Genomic DNA, 15,851 nt, shown 5'->3' with positions numbered 1-15,851 from the left:
TCCATTCATCTGCTGATGGACTTCTAGGCTCTTTCTTTTTTTTTTTTTTAAAGATTTTATTTATTTATTTGTCAGAGAGAGGAGCGAGAGTGAGCACAAGCAGACAGAGTGGTAGGCAGAGGCAGAGGGAGAAGCAGGCTCCCGGCTGAGCAAGGAGCCCGATGTGGGACTCGATCCCAGGATGCTAGGATCATGACCTGAGCCGAAGGCAGCCGCTTAACCAGCTGAGCCACCCAGGTGTCCCTTCTAGGCTCTTTCTATAGTTTGGCTATTGTGGATATTGCTGCTATAAACATTGGGATGCATGTGTCCCTTTGGATCACTACATTTGTATCTTTAGGGTAAATACCCAGTAGTGTGATTGCTTGGTCATAGTGTAGCTCTATTTTCAACATTTGAGGAAACTTCATACTGTTTTTCAGAGTGGCTGCATCAGCTTGCAATCCCACTAACAGTGTAGGAGGGTTCCCTTTTCTCCACATCCTTGCCAACAGTTGTTGTTTCCTGACTAGTTCATTTTAGCCATTTTGACTGGTGTGAGGTGGTATCTCACTGTGGTTTTGATTTGGATTTCCCTGATGCTGAGTGATGTGGAAAACTTTTTCATGTGTCTATTGGCCATTTGGATGTCTTCTTTACAGAAGTGTATGTTCATGTATACTGCCCATTTCTTGATTGGATAATTTGTTCATTGGATGTTGAGTTTGATAAGTTCTTTATAGATTTTGGATACTAGCCCTTTATCTGATATGTAGTTTGCAAATATCTTCTCCCATTCTGTCAGTTGTCTTTTAGTTTTGTTAACTGTTTCCTTGCAGTGCAAAAGCTTTTGATCTTGATGAAATCCCAATCGTTCACTTTTGACCTTGCTTCTCTTGCCTTTGGCGATGTTTCTAGGAAGAAGTTGCTGTGACTGAGGTCGAAGAGGTTGCTGCTTGTGTCCTCCCTCAGTGTTTTGATTCCTATCTCATACTGAGGTCTTTTCATCTATTTTGAGTCTATTTTTGTGTGTGATGTAATGAAATGGTCCAATTTCATTCTTCTGTGTGTGACTATCCAATCTTCCCAACACCATTTGTTGAAAAGATTATCTTTTCTCCATTGGGCATTCTTTCCATTCATTAATTCTTTCCTGAGAGCTCAGGGGCCCCCTCTTCAGTGAACCCTCAGAGAAGATCAGTCAGTTACTCCTGTCTCCCTTGTCTCTGGCCACACCCCAAGCTCACCTAGCCTGTGACTGAGTATTTCTATCTCTGGCACATAGCTCTGTTTAGAGAGATTTCTGCAGCATGCTTCTGTGCCACTCATCCCAGTGGAGGAAGTGGGGTTGTGGGGGTAGTTTCCCTGGAAATGCACTTGTGGGGTCCCTGCTCAAAGAGCAGTGGCCCAACTGTGCCAGGGATTGCAGTTTATGGCAACCGTAAGAGCCCATTCCTTGATTCCATCTTTGCAGCTGGCTTCCCTGCTCTGACACCTGGGAGCTCTGCCACACTCAGGCACCCCCAGTCTTTTGGTGACCCTGAGGGTCCCAAGACCACACTGACCCAGCAAGGATTCCACCCCACCCCCCAACTTAGCTACTGGAGCTATGTCCCCTCATGGAAGAGACTTCTAAATGTTCTTTGTGCTTTGCTGCTCTAACTTGCCAGTAGCCAGCTGATGGAAGCTCTCTCCTCCTGTGGTATGTCTTCCTGTAAAGCACCTCAGATTCACTTCTCTGCACACCCAACCTTCCAGAGAGTGGTCACTTTTCTGTTCATAGAATTGTTGCTATTCTTTTCTTCAATCCCCTGTTGAGTTTGTAGGTGTTCAGAATGCTTTGAAAACTATCTAGCTGAATTCCTGGGACCAGATGAAATTTAGGTTTCCTACTCCTCCGCCATCTTGCTCCTCCCTCCTTATTGATTTCTGCCTGGACAGTCCATCCATTGATGTAAGTGGCCTGTTAAAGTCCCCTAGTGTTATTTTATGACTACCGATTTCTCCCTTTAGGTCTGTTAGTATTTACCATATGTATTTAGTATTCCAATGTTGGGTGAATATTTATAATTATTATACTTTCTTGTTGGATAGATCCCTTATCATTATGTCATGTTTTCTTTCTCTCTTCTTATAGCCTTTGATTTAAAGTCTATTTTGTCTGGGATAAATATTGCTACCCTAGATTTCCCCCCCTTGCTTTCATTTTTAAGAAATATTTTTCCATCCTTTTACTTTCAGTTTGTACATGTCTTAGGTCTGAGGTGAGTGTCTTGGAGACACTAGATGGGTGGGTCATGTGTTTTTATCTTTCTACCGTCTTATGACTTTTGAGTTGACTCTTTAGACTATTTACATTTAAAGTCATTGATAGTATGTACCTATTGTCATTGTATTGTTTCCTGGTTGTTTTTTGTAGGTCTTTATTCCTTTCTCCTATTGCTCTTTCCTTGTGATTGATTTGTTTCTGAAGTGTTGTGTTTGGCTTTCTCAATATTTTTTGTGTATCAGTTATAGGTTTGGGGTTTGTGGTTATCATGAGGTTTATATATAACATCCTCAGTTTATAGTAGCCTCTATTAAATTGATGGTCACTTAAGTGTGAACACATTCTAATAACTTTTTTTTAAAGATTTTATTTATTTATCATAGAGAGAGAGGGAGAGCGAGCGAGCACAGGCCGACAGAATGCAGGCAGAGGCAGAGGGAGAAGCAGGCTCCCCGCTGAGCAAGGAGCCCGATGTGGGACTCCATCCCAGGTCGCCAGGATCATGACCCGAGCCGAAGGCAACCGCTTAACCAACTGAGCCACCCAGGTATCCCTAAAAACTTTTTTTTACTCTCCCTCCATGTTTTATGTATATGTTGTCATATTTCACATATTTTTACTCAGATTTTTCTTCTAATTACAGTATTTTCTTTTCTACCTTAAGAACTCCTTTAATTTTTGCTTGGGAAACTATTTATCCATTTCTGAATGATAACAATGCTAACTAACTATTCTTGGTTTTAGATTTTCTTCTTTCTGTTCTTTGACTATATCAAGTCACTCCACTGTGGCCTGCAAAGTTTCCCCTGAAAACAATCATTTTTTATATTTTTATGAGGTTTCCCTTGTACATAACCTTTTGTTTCTCACTGCTTGTAAAATTCTCTTTAACCTTGGGCTTTTTTTTTTTTTTAACTAGGCAAAGAACTCAATTAACTTTGTTTCAAATTTTATTCCCTGCAAAGAATGACTTGTGTATAAGCAAAAACTGAAGCAAAAACTGAAAAGAGCTATAGTATCCAAGGAGTTTGGACTTTAAAAATATTAGAGATCTAGACTGTATCAGATCCATGAACAAACATTTAAAAAGCAGTCATAATATAAAATAGCAGCTCCCAGTAACTTCAAGTTTTACCTTCTTCAGAAGTTGACTCAGTTCAATTTGCTTTATTCTTGGAAACTTCATCAAAAATCTGTGTAAGGTCTGGAATTTCATCATCATCATCCTTCCTGGTAGTAAGTGATACTTTTCCATCCACAGATTGTGTGGGTAGAGCTTCAGCCAGTCTTCTTCAAGGAGTTAGACTGTCTGCACCAAGTTGGCTTAAGATACTGGTTAGCATTTCTGTCAGCTGCTTTGTCTTAGCATGGCCTCTAAGTGTTTGCTGCCGAGATGCCTGAACTTCAGGGTTGTTAAAGTGGATTGCTGTCTTTGGGTTGTGAACATATTCACCTTTTCAATACCAGAAATATTGTTTGCCCCAACTTCTTTAAGGAGAGCTGAAATTTTTTATCATCTGCTGTAGCCAGTCTATGAACTACCTTCTCTCAGTGAGCAGCTTTTACCCCCTCCCATCAATGTGCATGTGTGCTTGCAATTTGGCAAGTTTCTTGTTTCTTCAAGTTTCCCCAAGTTTCTTCCATCTTGGGGTGGAAACGAGGTCCCTCGGGGGACTAGGTAGGATTGGTGCTCAGGGGTTTCAGGTAGACCAGCTGAGATAGGTGCACACATGAGGATGCAAGATAGCTGAACCATTGACATTTTAATTATTATGTGTCTTGGTGTGGGCCCTTTTGGGTTTATCTTGTTTGGATCTCTATTCTTCCTCAACCTGGATGTGTTTCCTTCTTCAAATTGGGGACATTTTCAGCTATTATTTCTTCAAATACATTTTCTGCCTCTTTTTTGCCCCTCTCTGTCTGGGACCATTATAATGCAAATATTTGTTCACTTGATGCTGTCCAAGAAATGCCTTACTTATCCTCATTTAAAAAATTCTATTTTTTAAAAAGACTTTATTTATTTATTTGACAGACAGAGATCACAAGTAGGCAGAGAAGCAGGCAGGGGGAGCGGAGGTTGATGCGGGGAAGCAGGCCCCCTGCTGATCAAAAAGTCTGCCATGGGGCTCGATCCCAGGACTCTGAGATCATGACCTAAGTCAAAGGCAGAGGCTTAACACACTGAGCCACCCAGGTGCCCTTAAAAATTCTATTTTCTTTTCACTGTTCAGCTTAGGAGTTTTCATTACCCTGTCTTCAGATCACTAATCCATTCTTCTGCATCTGCTAAAGTGTTGATTCCCATTTGAATATTTTTATTTCAGTTACTGTATTCTTCAACTCTGATTAATTCTTTTATATTTTCCACCTTTTTGTTTAAGCTCTTGCTCAGTACTTCCATTCGTTTCTCCAGTCCAGTGGGCATCTTTGGATCTTTACTTTAATGCCTTATAGGCATGTTGCTTTTCTCCATTTCATTTAGTTTTATTTCTGAGGTTTTGTCTTGTTCTTTCATTTGGAGCACATTCCTCTCTCTCTTCATTTTGCCTCACTTTCTGTTTTGCTTCTGTGAATTAGATGGAACAGGTACATCTCTTAAACTTGAAAAAGTGGTCTTATGTATGGTCAACTTCTATGTAGACTGTGTGCCTGGTGACTTTGGCTGGAACTATGGCGGGTGGGTCCCAGAACACCATGCTGAGCCTGCCTTGGTGGGATAGCCACAGCTGAAGTGGGTATGGGCTTGGTGGTCCTGGGGTTCTCTGTGCAGAGGGTGCCCTGATGGGGCAGGTGGAGCACAGGCAAGCATAAGCTGATGTGGCAGGCCAGGAATGCCTCCCAGACCCTTGTTCTCCTCTATGCTGTCAAGGTGGAAGAGGAACATAAAGTGTGGTACTTGACAGCCCCTCTGGCCCAGACTTCTAGCAGCTCTCTTTCCATTTGGCTGAGTTCTAAGACTAGATCTTCTATATTCTAGTTGTTCTTTTAAATCACAGCTTTTTGCCAGTACTCCAGGGGATCCAGGGCTGGTATGTGGTTAGGGCCCAGGGCTCACTGAAGCAGTAGGCCAGCTATGGCCCTGGACCCTGCTTCCATCTGCATTATCAAGGTATATGTGGGAATGTATATCATGGTGCTTGACAGCCTGTCACCCCAGAGAGTTCCAGCAGATCCCTCACCATTTGGCAGGGTTCCAGGGCTTGTTCCTTTATATTGTAGTTGATCTTTTAAACTGAGGTCCCCCCACCATGCCCCAGGGCAATGAGATCTGCTCCTAGTCCCTTGGTATTATTCTTCCCTGCTCCAATTTCTAGCATCAAGGTGGGACTACATTTCATGTGGTGTCTGCCATTCTTTCAATCTAGCTGTTGAGTCAGCCCTCAGTTCTTCAGGAACAACTAATCTTTTTTTAATAATTTTTTAATTTTTTTATAAACATATAATGTATTAGTAGCCCCAGGGGTACAGGTCTGTGAATCACCAGGTTTACACACTTTACGGCACTCACCATAGCACATACCCTCCCCAATGTCCATAACCCCACTACCCTCTCCCGACCCCCTCCCCCCAGCAACCCTCAGTTTGTTTTGTGAGATTAAGATTCTCTTATGGTTTGTCTCCCTCCTGATCCCATCTTGTTTCATTTATTCTTTTCCTACCCCTCATACCCCCCACGTTGCATCTCCACTTCCTCATATCAGGGAGATGATGATAGTTGTCTTTCTCTGATTGACTTATTTCACTCAGCATAATACCCTCTAGTTCCATCCACAATCGCAAATGCAAGATTTCATTTCTTTTGATGGCTGCATAGTATTCCATTGTATATATATATACACCCCATCTTCTTTATCCATTCATCTGTTGGTGAACATCTGGACTCTTTACATAGTTTGGCTATTGTGGACATTGCTGCTATAAACATTCGGGTACACGTGCCCCTTGGGATCACTATATTTGTATCTTTAGTGTAAATACCCAGCAGTGCAATTGCTGGGTCATAGGGTAGCTCTATTTTCAAATTTTTGAGGAATCTCCATGCTGTTTTCCAGAGTGGTTGCATTGGCTTGCATTCCCACCAACAGTGTAGGGGGGTTTTCCTTTCTCTGCATCCTCGCCAGCATGTCATTTTCTGACTTCTTAATTTTAGCCATTCTGACTGGTGTGAGGTGGTGTCTTATTGTGATTTTGATTTGTATTTCCCTGATGCCGAGTGATGTGGAGCACTTTTTCATGTGTCTGTTGGCCATCTGGATGTAGGAAGAACTAATCTATAAATAGGTGTAAATTTGGTGTGTCTGTGGATGAGGTGAGTTCAGGGTCATCTTACATCAGCATTCTTAAACCAGAGCCTTTCCAGGTTGCTTTTGATATTAAACTCATTTTTAAATAAATTCATTTTAATCTTAACTAGCTTGGCTACATGTTAAAATTAAGATTCCCTTTTCACAATTTTTTTGTAACTTTCCTGTTTTGTGTTCAGATTTGTCCTAAGTTTTTTCCTTTTTAAATAACCAGCCTCATGTTAGGACAAGATTAGTTTTTTTCTCCAACCAAAAATACATTCCCATTCCTCATGCCTTCTTCACCAAAAGCACACATTTTACTTTTCTTACATATGGATATGTTTCCCTTATTATTTTTTAGGTTTAACCACATATATTAATCAAATATTTAACCCTTAGAAATTTAACTTCTGGCAAAACCCAGATAGCAAACAATTGTGAATCTCTTATGCCAGCATTCTTTAGATTGACAAATTTATGAATATATTTTCTAGAAACATGTGATTTTTTTATCCTTTTTAAAAAATTTTTTATTATTTCTTTTCAGCATAACAGAATTCATCGTTTATGCACCATTGCATGGAGCACTGGGTGTGGTGCAGAAACATATGCTTCTTAATACAATCTTTCAATAAAGCATAAAAAGTATTTCATAACAGATCTGAATTAATCTTTAATCTCTAATAAGGAAGCCAAAACTAGGTAAACTTTTATTCAGTAATTAATATTTTACCTTATTTAGAAATGATCTAGATATTCAATGAATTAATTGATACTTAAAACCTTACAGTTTCAGCTTACCAGGAACATTGGGAAACTATTGAAACCTAAAAGCTTTTTAACTTATTTATACCTAATTCAATTTACTTGTTCTTAACAATTATATTTAGATCATCCACAAAAACTTCATGAGCTATCAGACAAAATCAGCCATTCTCCTAAGCTATTGTTTTTATAATAAGAATTTAAATTTTAGTAACTAAGCAGAGAGGTTTTCATTTTAAATCTGATAACTATAAGACATGTTTACTTTAAATCAAAAACCTTAAATTACTTTTAATACCATGTTTTCACAGATCATGAACCTGAAATTTATTTGGATTAAGTTTTTATTTTAGTTTTGATAGTTATGAATACTAAATTTATATAAATGCTTGAATTTTCTTTACACCAATTAAATAGAACTCTTTTACAGATTTTGGCAATAAAAATATATCTATAAATGACATACACACATATACATCTAGCCAAACATCTCATAGCTTCGGTTTTAAAACAATATAAAACTCACTAGTTTGTGAACAGTCGTTAGAATAAGTTAAGTTTACTCAGATGATTCAAGTCTTTTGCTATTTTTGGAGAGGACTGTTAAGATTTGTGTTTGTCCCTGGAAGTAATCTTAAGGAAACTGTGGTCTAGAGTTAGACACTATGTACAAGACACTATGTACTTTATATTTTTAACAAGGCTGCTCCCCGCACTCTCTACCCACCACCCCCACCCTGCCTCAAAGATGCAATCAAATTTCTACGATGGAGAAGGAAGGAATCTGTGTTTTCTTAAGTGTTTTAAGGTGAGTGTTAAAGTATTCCTTTAAGTACACGTCAATTTTGTTTCAAAATCCTGATCTTTTATAATATCTATAAGCATTTTGAGAGGAATGGGTCACATTTAGGGATTGGTAAAGATAGCTGGGTTTTGACCTTTCTCCTAGATCTGCATTTCCAGTTTTGTAGGGATTTGCAAGGCAAAAAAACTGGATTACAACCCCTCAAGGGACTAACCCACCTTTCTAACTTCTTTATATCAAGGATATATAAGATTTATGCCTTTGTAAAGTCTATTTAGAGCATTTTAAATACACAATTCAGCCTTGGCTTCTATCAGCCTCCAGATATTGGCCTTTGGCTGATCATTTGTAGGAGGGCCTAGGAGGAATTTTGGTCAACTCTTTCTCTGTTAGGGGGGTGTTGTGAATGGTCACAAATCTTTCTGATTTTTCTCTAAATTTTGTAGGATCTTCTGAAAGTGCAGGTAAAAGATCTGCTTTCCAGGGGACACGAATTTCTTTTTAGGGGGGCGTCTAGGATTTATCTGCAAAGGACATTGCATAGGAATGCCTAAAGCTGGCAGAACCTGATTACAGAGCCCTGAAAAGTAGGAGGAATTTTGAGGACCAGCTTCTGTTAAATTCACTTTCTGACTTTCAGCATTTACCTGAGTAACCTGTATACCTTGGCATAAAGATTAGACCAGAGTGCTCTCTGTAAATCTTATAAGAAAAGGCAGTTGGAGGCCAGATTTTTTAAAATAGGAGAATTTACATTGACTGTAGATATTAAGACCAAAAAAAAAAAAAAACCAAAAAACAGACATTAGACTTATTAAAGGAGTCCTTAAGGCCAGCCATTCCACAAAAGTTTTCTTTTTTTCTTTAAAGTATCCATCATCTGGCCATTGATGACTAGGATCTTATTAATCTTAATAGTGATTCAAACCCATAAACACTTTTTTAATGGAAAGACTGAGGCAACTTTCCAGTCTTAGACCTTGACCCACATTATTAAAAATTTTATTCCCCAAAATAGTACAAGAAAGCTTGTGCCTTCACTGCACAAGCAGTAAAAATGATGTAGTCAAGATAGTGTCTCTGGTCTCCTGTGAAAATATGAGACCTCTCCAGTCACAGACGTGCTAGTCTATGATACTGAACAGGCACCACTAGAAGGGTACATTCCAGCACTAACATAAATATCAACAAAAGGTGAGATGAAAGATGTGCTTTACAGGGAAACTCTGCTGAGAGCTGGAATGACCAGAAAAAGAATGCTTCTTGTAATTGCGTGTCTTCAAACCTCAATCTATTTGGCCACCAAAGTATACTTGGTGCATTAAGTGTACACAAGGTACACTTAAGTGCATTCTCTGGCTGGTGGAAACCAGAGAGTATTCCCACTAGTCACAAAGCCAAGCTCTCAATGCTAGAACACAAGAAAAAGGAAAATCTTCACAGATTTTTTTTTCCCATAGAGGACCCACAGCAAAGTTTGTCTAAACAGATACTAATGTGATGAGAACTATGAATTCCCCAGCCTGTAAGGCTGACTCAAACAGCAGACTTATAAGGGCCTATACCTGCATTCTTTCTGTATGGTAATTCCTTTTTATGAAACAAACAAAAGAGTTATTCCATCTTTAGGAGGAGATGCATTATTCAAACCAAGAGTAGTCCATCAAATTTACAAAAGTGGCTAAGCCCAAGGAACTAGTTACACAAATATTTTCTTCTGCTGATCTAAATTTAGAAAGAGAAAAAGCACCCTCCCCCCATTCTTGCTCCATTAGATGCTGTAGGCAGAGAGCCAGGAGGCTGATGGGGTAGATTCTTACCTTCTGCTAGTTGTCTGTCAGATGAGCTGGGATGTCTCAGCTACTGCAGCCTCAAAATAACCAGTGTCCAGCCTGGAAAATTATCCTGCCCCTATGCCAACTGTTGGGGAGGTAAATTTTTTTCTCTATCTTTAAAGGCTCTTCTAGGGGGCTGGAGAGTTTGATTGACATTGAGAGTGACATGAGAAGATTCACAGGAGAAAAAAAAGTCAAATTATGTGTGCATAGAGCCAAAGAAATGACTAAGGCAGGCAGTTTTTAAAAAATGTTTTAGACACAAATATAAATCTGAGGATTGGACAGGACAGACGAAACTTACGTTCAAGAGCTTCAATTAGTAAAGAATTCTAAACAAGATTTGGGCTGGGGTAGTAAATTAGTAAAACGGTTTGTTTATGCAGGCTTTTTTAGCCCTAAATTACCTGTTTTTGAGGATTAGGATGTCTCTCTTCCTCCTGGTGTAGGGAGGGTATCTTTCACATGGGAGATTTATTCACTGTTTTCAAGAAATGAAGGAAGTTCACTGGCCATTTTTTAGGTAACTTTAATTCAAAATAATATGCTACTGTGGAAATGTTTTGGGTGGCCTCGTCTGAGTCCCTACAGTGATAGCCAGCAGGTAGCCAGACCAAATGGACTCCAGCAGGTAGCCAGACCAAATGGAGACTATTGCCAGTTTAATGCTGCCGTCTCAGAAAAATTTTTAGGGGGAGGGCTCCCTGTGCTCTGAAGGACATATAGATAGTCTGGGATGACCAGTACTACACATCCCTGAAGGCTGTAGGCTGTCCAAGGCATGCACTGCACAAGTATGGGCCACAGAGCTTAGGGTAGCCAGGGACCTGTTTAAAGGCAAGCATCTATCAGGAGAGGCTGGGTCACAGGAACGGGCTGTAAGATGGTAGCAGGCATCCGCTTAATCGCAAGCTCTAACCTACCTGAATGTGTGTTTTCCTCTTGAAGGTGGAACTGGAGGAAACTGAACTGCCTTGGCAAGGTGTGGACTGGATGACTGTTGTGGTATCCTCCAATAAGAGACACCCCTAGGAGTTTTCATTACTGAGTTTGTTCTGGAAGGTCAGTCTCCTTTCTTTCAATGATGCCTTTAGGGGGAATATGAACATTTGTGTAGGTTAGGGCTTAGAATTAGGCAGATGTCATGCCTCCCCAAAAGCCCACTCTTGAGATCTGAACTCTCCCAACATTACCCAGTTTCAGGTTCCTGGCTACTCTGACCTGCATGGCTGGTGCTGGCTGATATGCAGACCATTCGTCCATGAAGGGTAGCTAGGGCCCTCCCGTCCTGTGGAACTGAGGCCAGTTCCCAACCACCTACATAGACTGGAGGGAAAAGGGTAAAAAAGGGCAAAGGGACCCCACACTATTAAACTGGTAACAGTTTTATTTTATTTTATTTTTAATTTATTTTCAGCATAACAGTATTCATTGTTTTTGTACCACACCCTGTGCTCCATGCAATCTGTGCCCTCTATAATACCCACCACCTGGTACCCCGATCTCCCACCCCCTGCCCCTTCAAAACCCTCAGGTTGTTTTTCAGAGTCCATAGTCTCTCATGGTTCACCTCCCCTTCCAATTTCCCCCAACCCCCTTCTCTTCTGTATCTCCCCATGTCCTCCATGCTATTTGTCCATATACACTATGGAGTATTATGCCTCCATCAGAAAGGACGAATACCCAACTTTTTTTTTTAAGATTTTATTTATTTATTTGACAGATAGAGCTCACAAGTAGGCAGAGAGGCAGGCAGAGAGAGAGGGGGAAGCAGGTTCCCCGCTGAGCAGAGAACCGCATGCGGGGCTCAATCCCAGGACTCCAGGATCACGACCCAGGCCGAAGGCAGAGGCTTAACCCACTGAGCCACCCAGGCGCCCCCGAATACCCAACTTTTGTAGCAACATGAACGGGACTGGAAGAGATTATGCTGAGTGAAATAAGTCAAGCAGAGAGAGTCAATTATCAAACTGGTAAGAGTTTTATATTATGTTAACCCAATCTGGCCTGTTAAAAAGACAGATCAGGGCGCCTGGGTGGCTCAGTTGGTTAAGCAACTGCCTTCGGCTCAGGTCACGGTCCCGGAGTCCCGGGATCAAGTCCCGCATCAGGCTCCCAGCTCCATGGGGAGTCTGCTTCTCCCTCTGACCTTCTCGCCTCTCATGCTCTCTCTCACTGTCTCTCTCTCAAATAAATAAATAAAATCTTAAAAAAAAAGACAGATCATATCAATTTACAATAGAGGATATGCATTTAAACAAACCCTCTCTTGGGACAAGATGGCGGGGGAGTAGGAGGAGGCGCCTTTTCAGCCGGTACCCCAAAGTCAGCTGATTACCTACCAAAGAACTCCGATCACCCATGAAATCAGCCTGAGATCAGAATTAAACAAACCCTCTCCCCAAATTGAGGTAGCACTCTCAAATATAGGTGCTATCACAAATGATATCACCACTGGATCTGGAACTGATTACCTGGTGATAGATTTATCTGACATGTTCTTTACTATTGTAATTGAGAAGGAGAGCCAACCCATGAGTGCATTCACATGGGAAGGCCAACAATAAAGGTTTACTAGTGCACCACAATGATACCTTAATAGCTCAGTTATAGCCCAGAACCACCTAACACAAGACATTCAGGCCTTCAGTGAAAACATAACACACATAAACCAGCATTTCCCATGTGAATGACATCCTTATATGGAAGAACAGAAAGGGTCAAAAATAGTTAACTGAATTCCATCCCCCTGAGGATGGTCATTAATCCAATGTCCAAGGACCCCATAGTACAGTAAAATTTATAGGCATGATTGGAAAATATCAGACGCAGTCATAAAGAGCATAGATTGCTTACCAGTCAATTGAAAGGCTCCCTGGGTGATCTAGGAGGCCCTACAGAATACAGAGCCACTAACAGAAAATAAACCAATTAAACATTGACACCTTATTCTGGAATGGGTAAAATGCTCCTCGCAGAGGGAAACTATTCCTGACCATAAAGTCTTAACATGGAAATGGTCTATTTCTTGGTGGAACAAGTGAATGGAGGATCAACCTACTTCATGGATTGAAGCAACCTCAATCCTTCATGAGCGAAGCCAGTAGTGGTGCCAGAATTTTCAAGGGGTGAGCCCATCCAAGCTCAAGAAGTTGGGAAATCAGAAGCACCCTGACTTATGGCTCAACAACACAGGTCTATGAATAGATCACCTCCATAACACCATGTGAATTATGTTGGCAGTTGTGGCCTTGAGGACTAATGACAGTCTAATCCTGACAAAATCAAGCTCAGAGAATCAGCACGATAGGCTAAACAGAGCATCCTGACAAAGCATTGAATGATCTGTTAATGAAAATCAGAATGTGGTCTATTTTTTCTCAGACAAATGAGCAGTAGCTCATAGAACAGTTTTGGTCAGGAACATGTTGAGGAAATTACTGGAAAATGAGAAGAATATATGGGAGAAGGACATATGGCAGAATGCATGGCACAGGCTGACATCTCTGTGTTCATCACACAAGTCTCCCCACATCAAAAGGACAATGCTGAAGTACCCCAATTTAGTAACCAGGTAGACAAATTCACTAAGGAAAACTAAAGAGGCAAAGATTCCTAAAATTTAAAGGGGGAGTGATTCATTGCTAAGGAGGGAACCAGCACAAAATAGAACCACACCTATACAAGAGGGGCAATGCAACATATACATTGAACCCACAGACATGCCAGTAGATAGGATCACTGCATGGGCACATCACCCAGCAGGTCTTGCTGCACACATGGCTGCAGAACTCAGCTAGAGAAAAAAAACATGTATGTATATGCCTACCAAACATCTCCAATTTCAGATTAAGAAATGTAAGAACTGCCAAAAGTTTAAAGTTTGTAGGTCACGAATGAATATACTCTAATAAAGAGTATATAAAAATAATAAAAATAAATAAAATAAAAAATTCAAAAATAATAAATTAGAAAATAGGACTCTTCCAAATTATGCAAGTTGATTAGATAAAACCCTTACCTACCTCAGAGAATAAACTATGTGCCCACACAACTGTAGGTACAGGGTCAGGCATAGGACTACCCAATCCTTGCAAGAAAAATGATCAAAAGTCCACCATCAGAGCATTAGACACCTAGATTGCTGGCTATGGTATACTGACCATTATAAAATTAGATCAGGGTACCCAGTTCATATGAAAGGTAACATAAAAAATATGCTAAGGAAAAAGGGATAATGCGGAACTTCTATTTACCCTACAACCCAACTGCTTCGGGTTCATTGAAAGGTCTAATGCTTGCTCAAGCAAAAGCTTAGGTTGCTTACTAATAATCTAGATATCAAAGCTTGGATTACATCAAAATATCTAAACCCTAGCTATGGAAAAACTGGAAAAACTCCTATTGCATTCACATTTCAGGCACCCACAGAAATAAGCATTAGCACTAACAGCAGCCCAGAATAGATGTTAAAAGGAAAGGCATTAACTTAAAAATAATGATACATACAGTTTGGGGAAATTATAGCACCTGTTACTAATAGAACTTACTGGGTAACTGAAGGAAAAGCATATTACATCCAGTTAAAATAGATGCATTTATAAAAATTTCAGGCATGAATTCCAACTTTCATTGTATCAACACTAGATGTCTAATATTTAGTCTAGCTCTATTTAGGGCTATTACACTTGGGGAAATATTGTCAATAATGTCCACAATAACTAAAGATATCGTAGAATAGAAAGAACAAGAAAGAAATATTTATAGGACACTATCTTTATTTTGCAGGCATGAATCTGCTATGCATATTTGACCCTGCTAAGATTAGTAAACTGGTCAGTCCAGTACGTTGCCTGCTGGCTATTTTGGCCTGCCTGTTGCTCACTATTGGATACCATATTCTTTGCAGCCATGGGTACTGGTGACTGCTTCAGCCACAGCAGCTGTGCCGTCATTCCAAAGTGGGATGCCACCCTCTGATCCAGGTATAACTCCATTGTCTGTGACATCCTCTACTTCCTCCATCCCGGTCACCTTCTTGTACCTGAGGACTCAACAGCATTGTCAACATCACCAGTGTGTCCTAGCCCAACTCTTGCCCCACTCTTCACTATGTGCACCATCTTTTCTCTGGGAAGCCTTCAACCAATGGAGTAACTAAGCATGGAGGGAAGCTGAAGTGGAAACCTCCACTTCAATCTCTGCAAGACGTAATGTGGATCCCGAACACCATGCCCAACAGACACTGACTTGGGAGGTGATGACTGGTCTGTACTATGAAATGGCTCTTGGCAGTAGAGCCCAGCATACATATCAAGACAACTCGGTACTGGCTTTTTCCCTGCTATCTTACTGAATTGAGTATAGCACTGGACATGTGACTAATTTCCGATTTACGTTGTAATCGAACATTTTGTTTAAAACAAAAAGCTGAATACACAGAATGGGCGATTATATCTTTAAATAGGCAAAATATGATTCTTTACTATACTTCTGACTTACACTATCCATAGTGACCTATTAGGAAATGAATAGATCCATGGACTGTATGCCCAGATCTTAACAACAGGGACACCTTGCAAGAGGTAAAGAGGACTCAGAATACATCAGACTCCTAGCTCATACCACAGATTCCTACCCTAAGAATATGGGAACCTTTGTTAGTAAAACTTTTCCTGGTTATACTGGAACCTGCAACAGTATCCAATACCTTGACATTTAGTGTACCTGACCTTCAATTCAGATATAGATCTCCAATCTGTGCTTAGTTTTATCCACCTTCATCTGTGCCCAATTTATAACTTAAACCAAACTTATACCAAAAGGAAGGAAAAACCTTACTGTTCATATTACACTGATAGGAGTTCCATTGGAGGAACAGTGGCAGCCACTTTTTTGGAATTCCAAAT

At 40.4% G+C, this 15,851-nt stretch overlaps 1 long non-coding RNA gene across 1 annotated transcript; it reads left to right on the top strand.

The window, feature by feature from the left end:
• The first annotated feature begins 8,070 nt into the window (after window positions 1-8,070).
• LOC116576555 lies at window positions 8,071-14,763 on the top strand. The gene is made up of 3 exons (XR_004280206.1): window positions 8,071-8,110; window positions 10,891-11,004; window positions 14,731-14,763. It is a non-coding gene; the product is annotated as an uncharacterized LOC116576555 (long non-coding RNA).
• The last annotated feature ends 1,088 nt before the right edge of the window (window positions 14,764-15,851 follow it).

The sequence above is a fragment of the Mustela erminea genome, chromosome 17, assembly GCF_009829155.1.
Source record: "Mustela erminea isolate mMusErm1 chromosome 17, mMusErm1.Pri, whole genome shotgun sequence".
NCBI lineage: Eukaryota > Metazoa > Chordata > Mammalia > Carnivora > Mustelidae > Mustela > Mustela erminea.
Note: the sequence above shows the minus strand (reverse complement) of the source record. Positions and strands in the feature narration are given on the sequence as shown.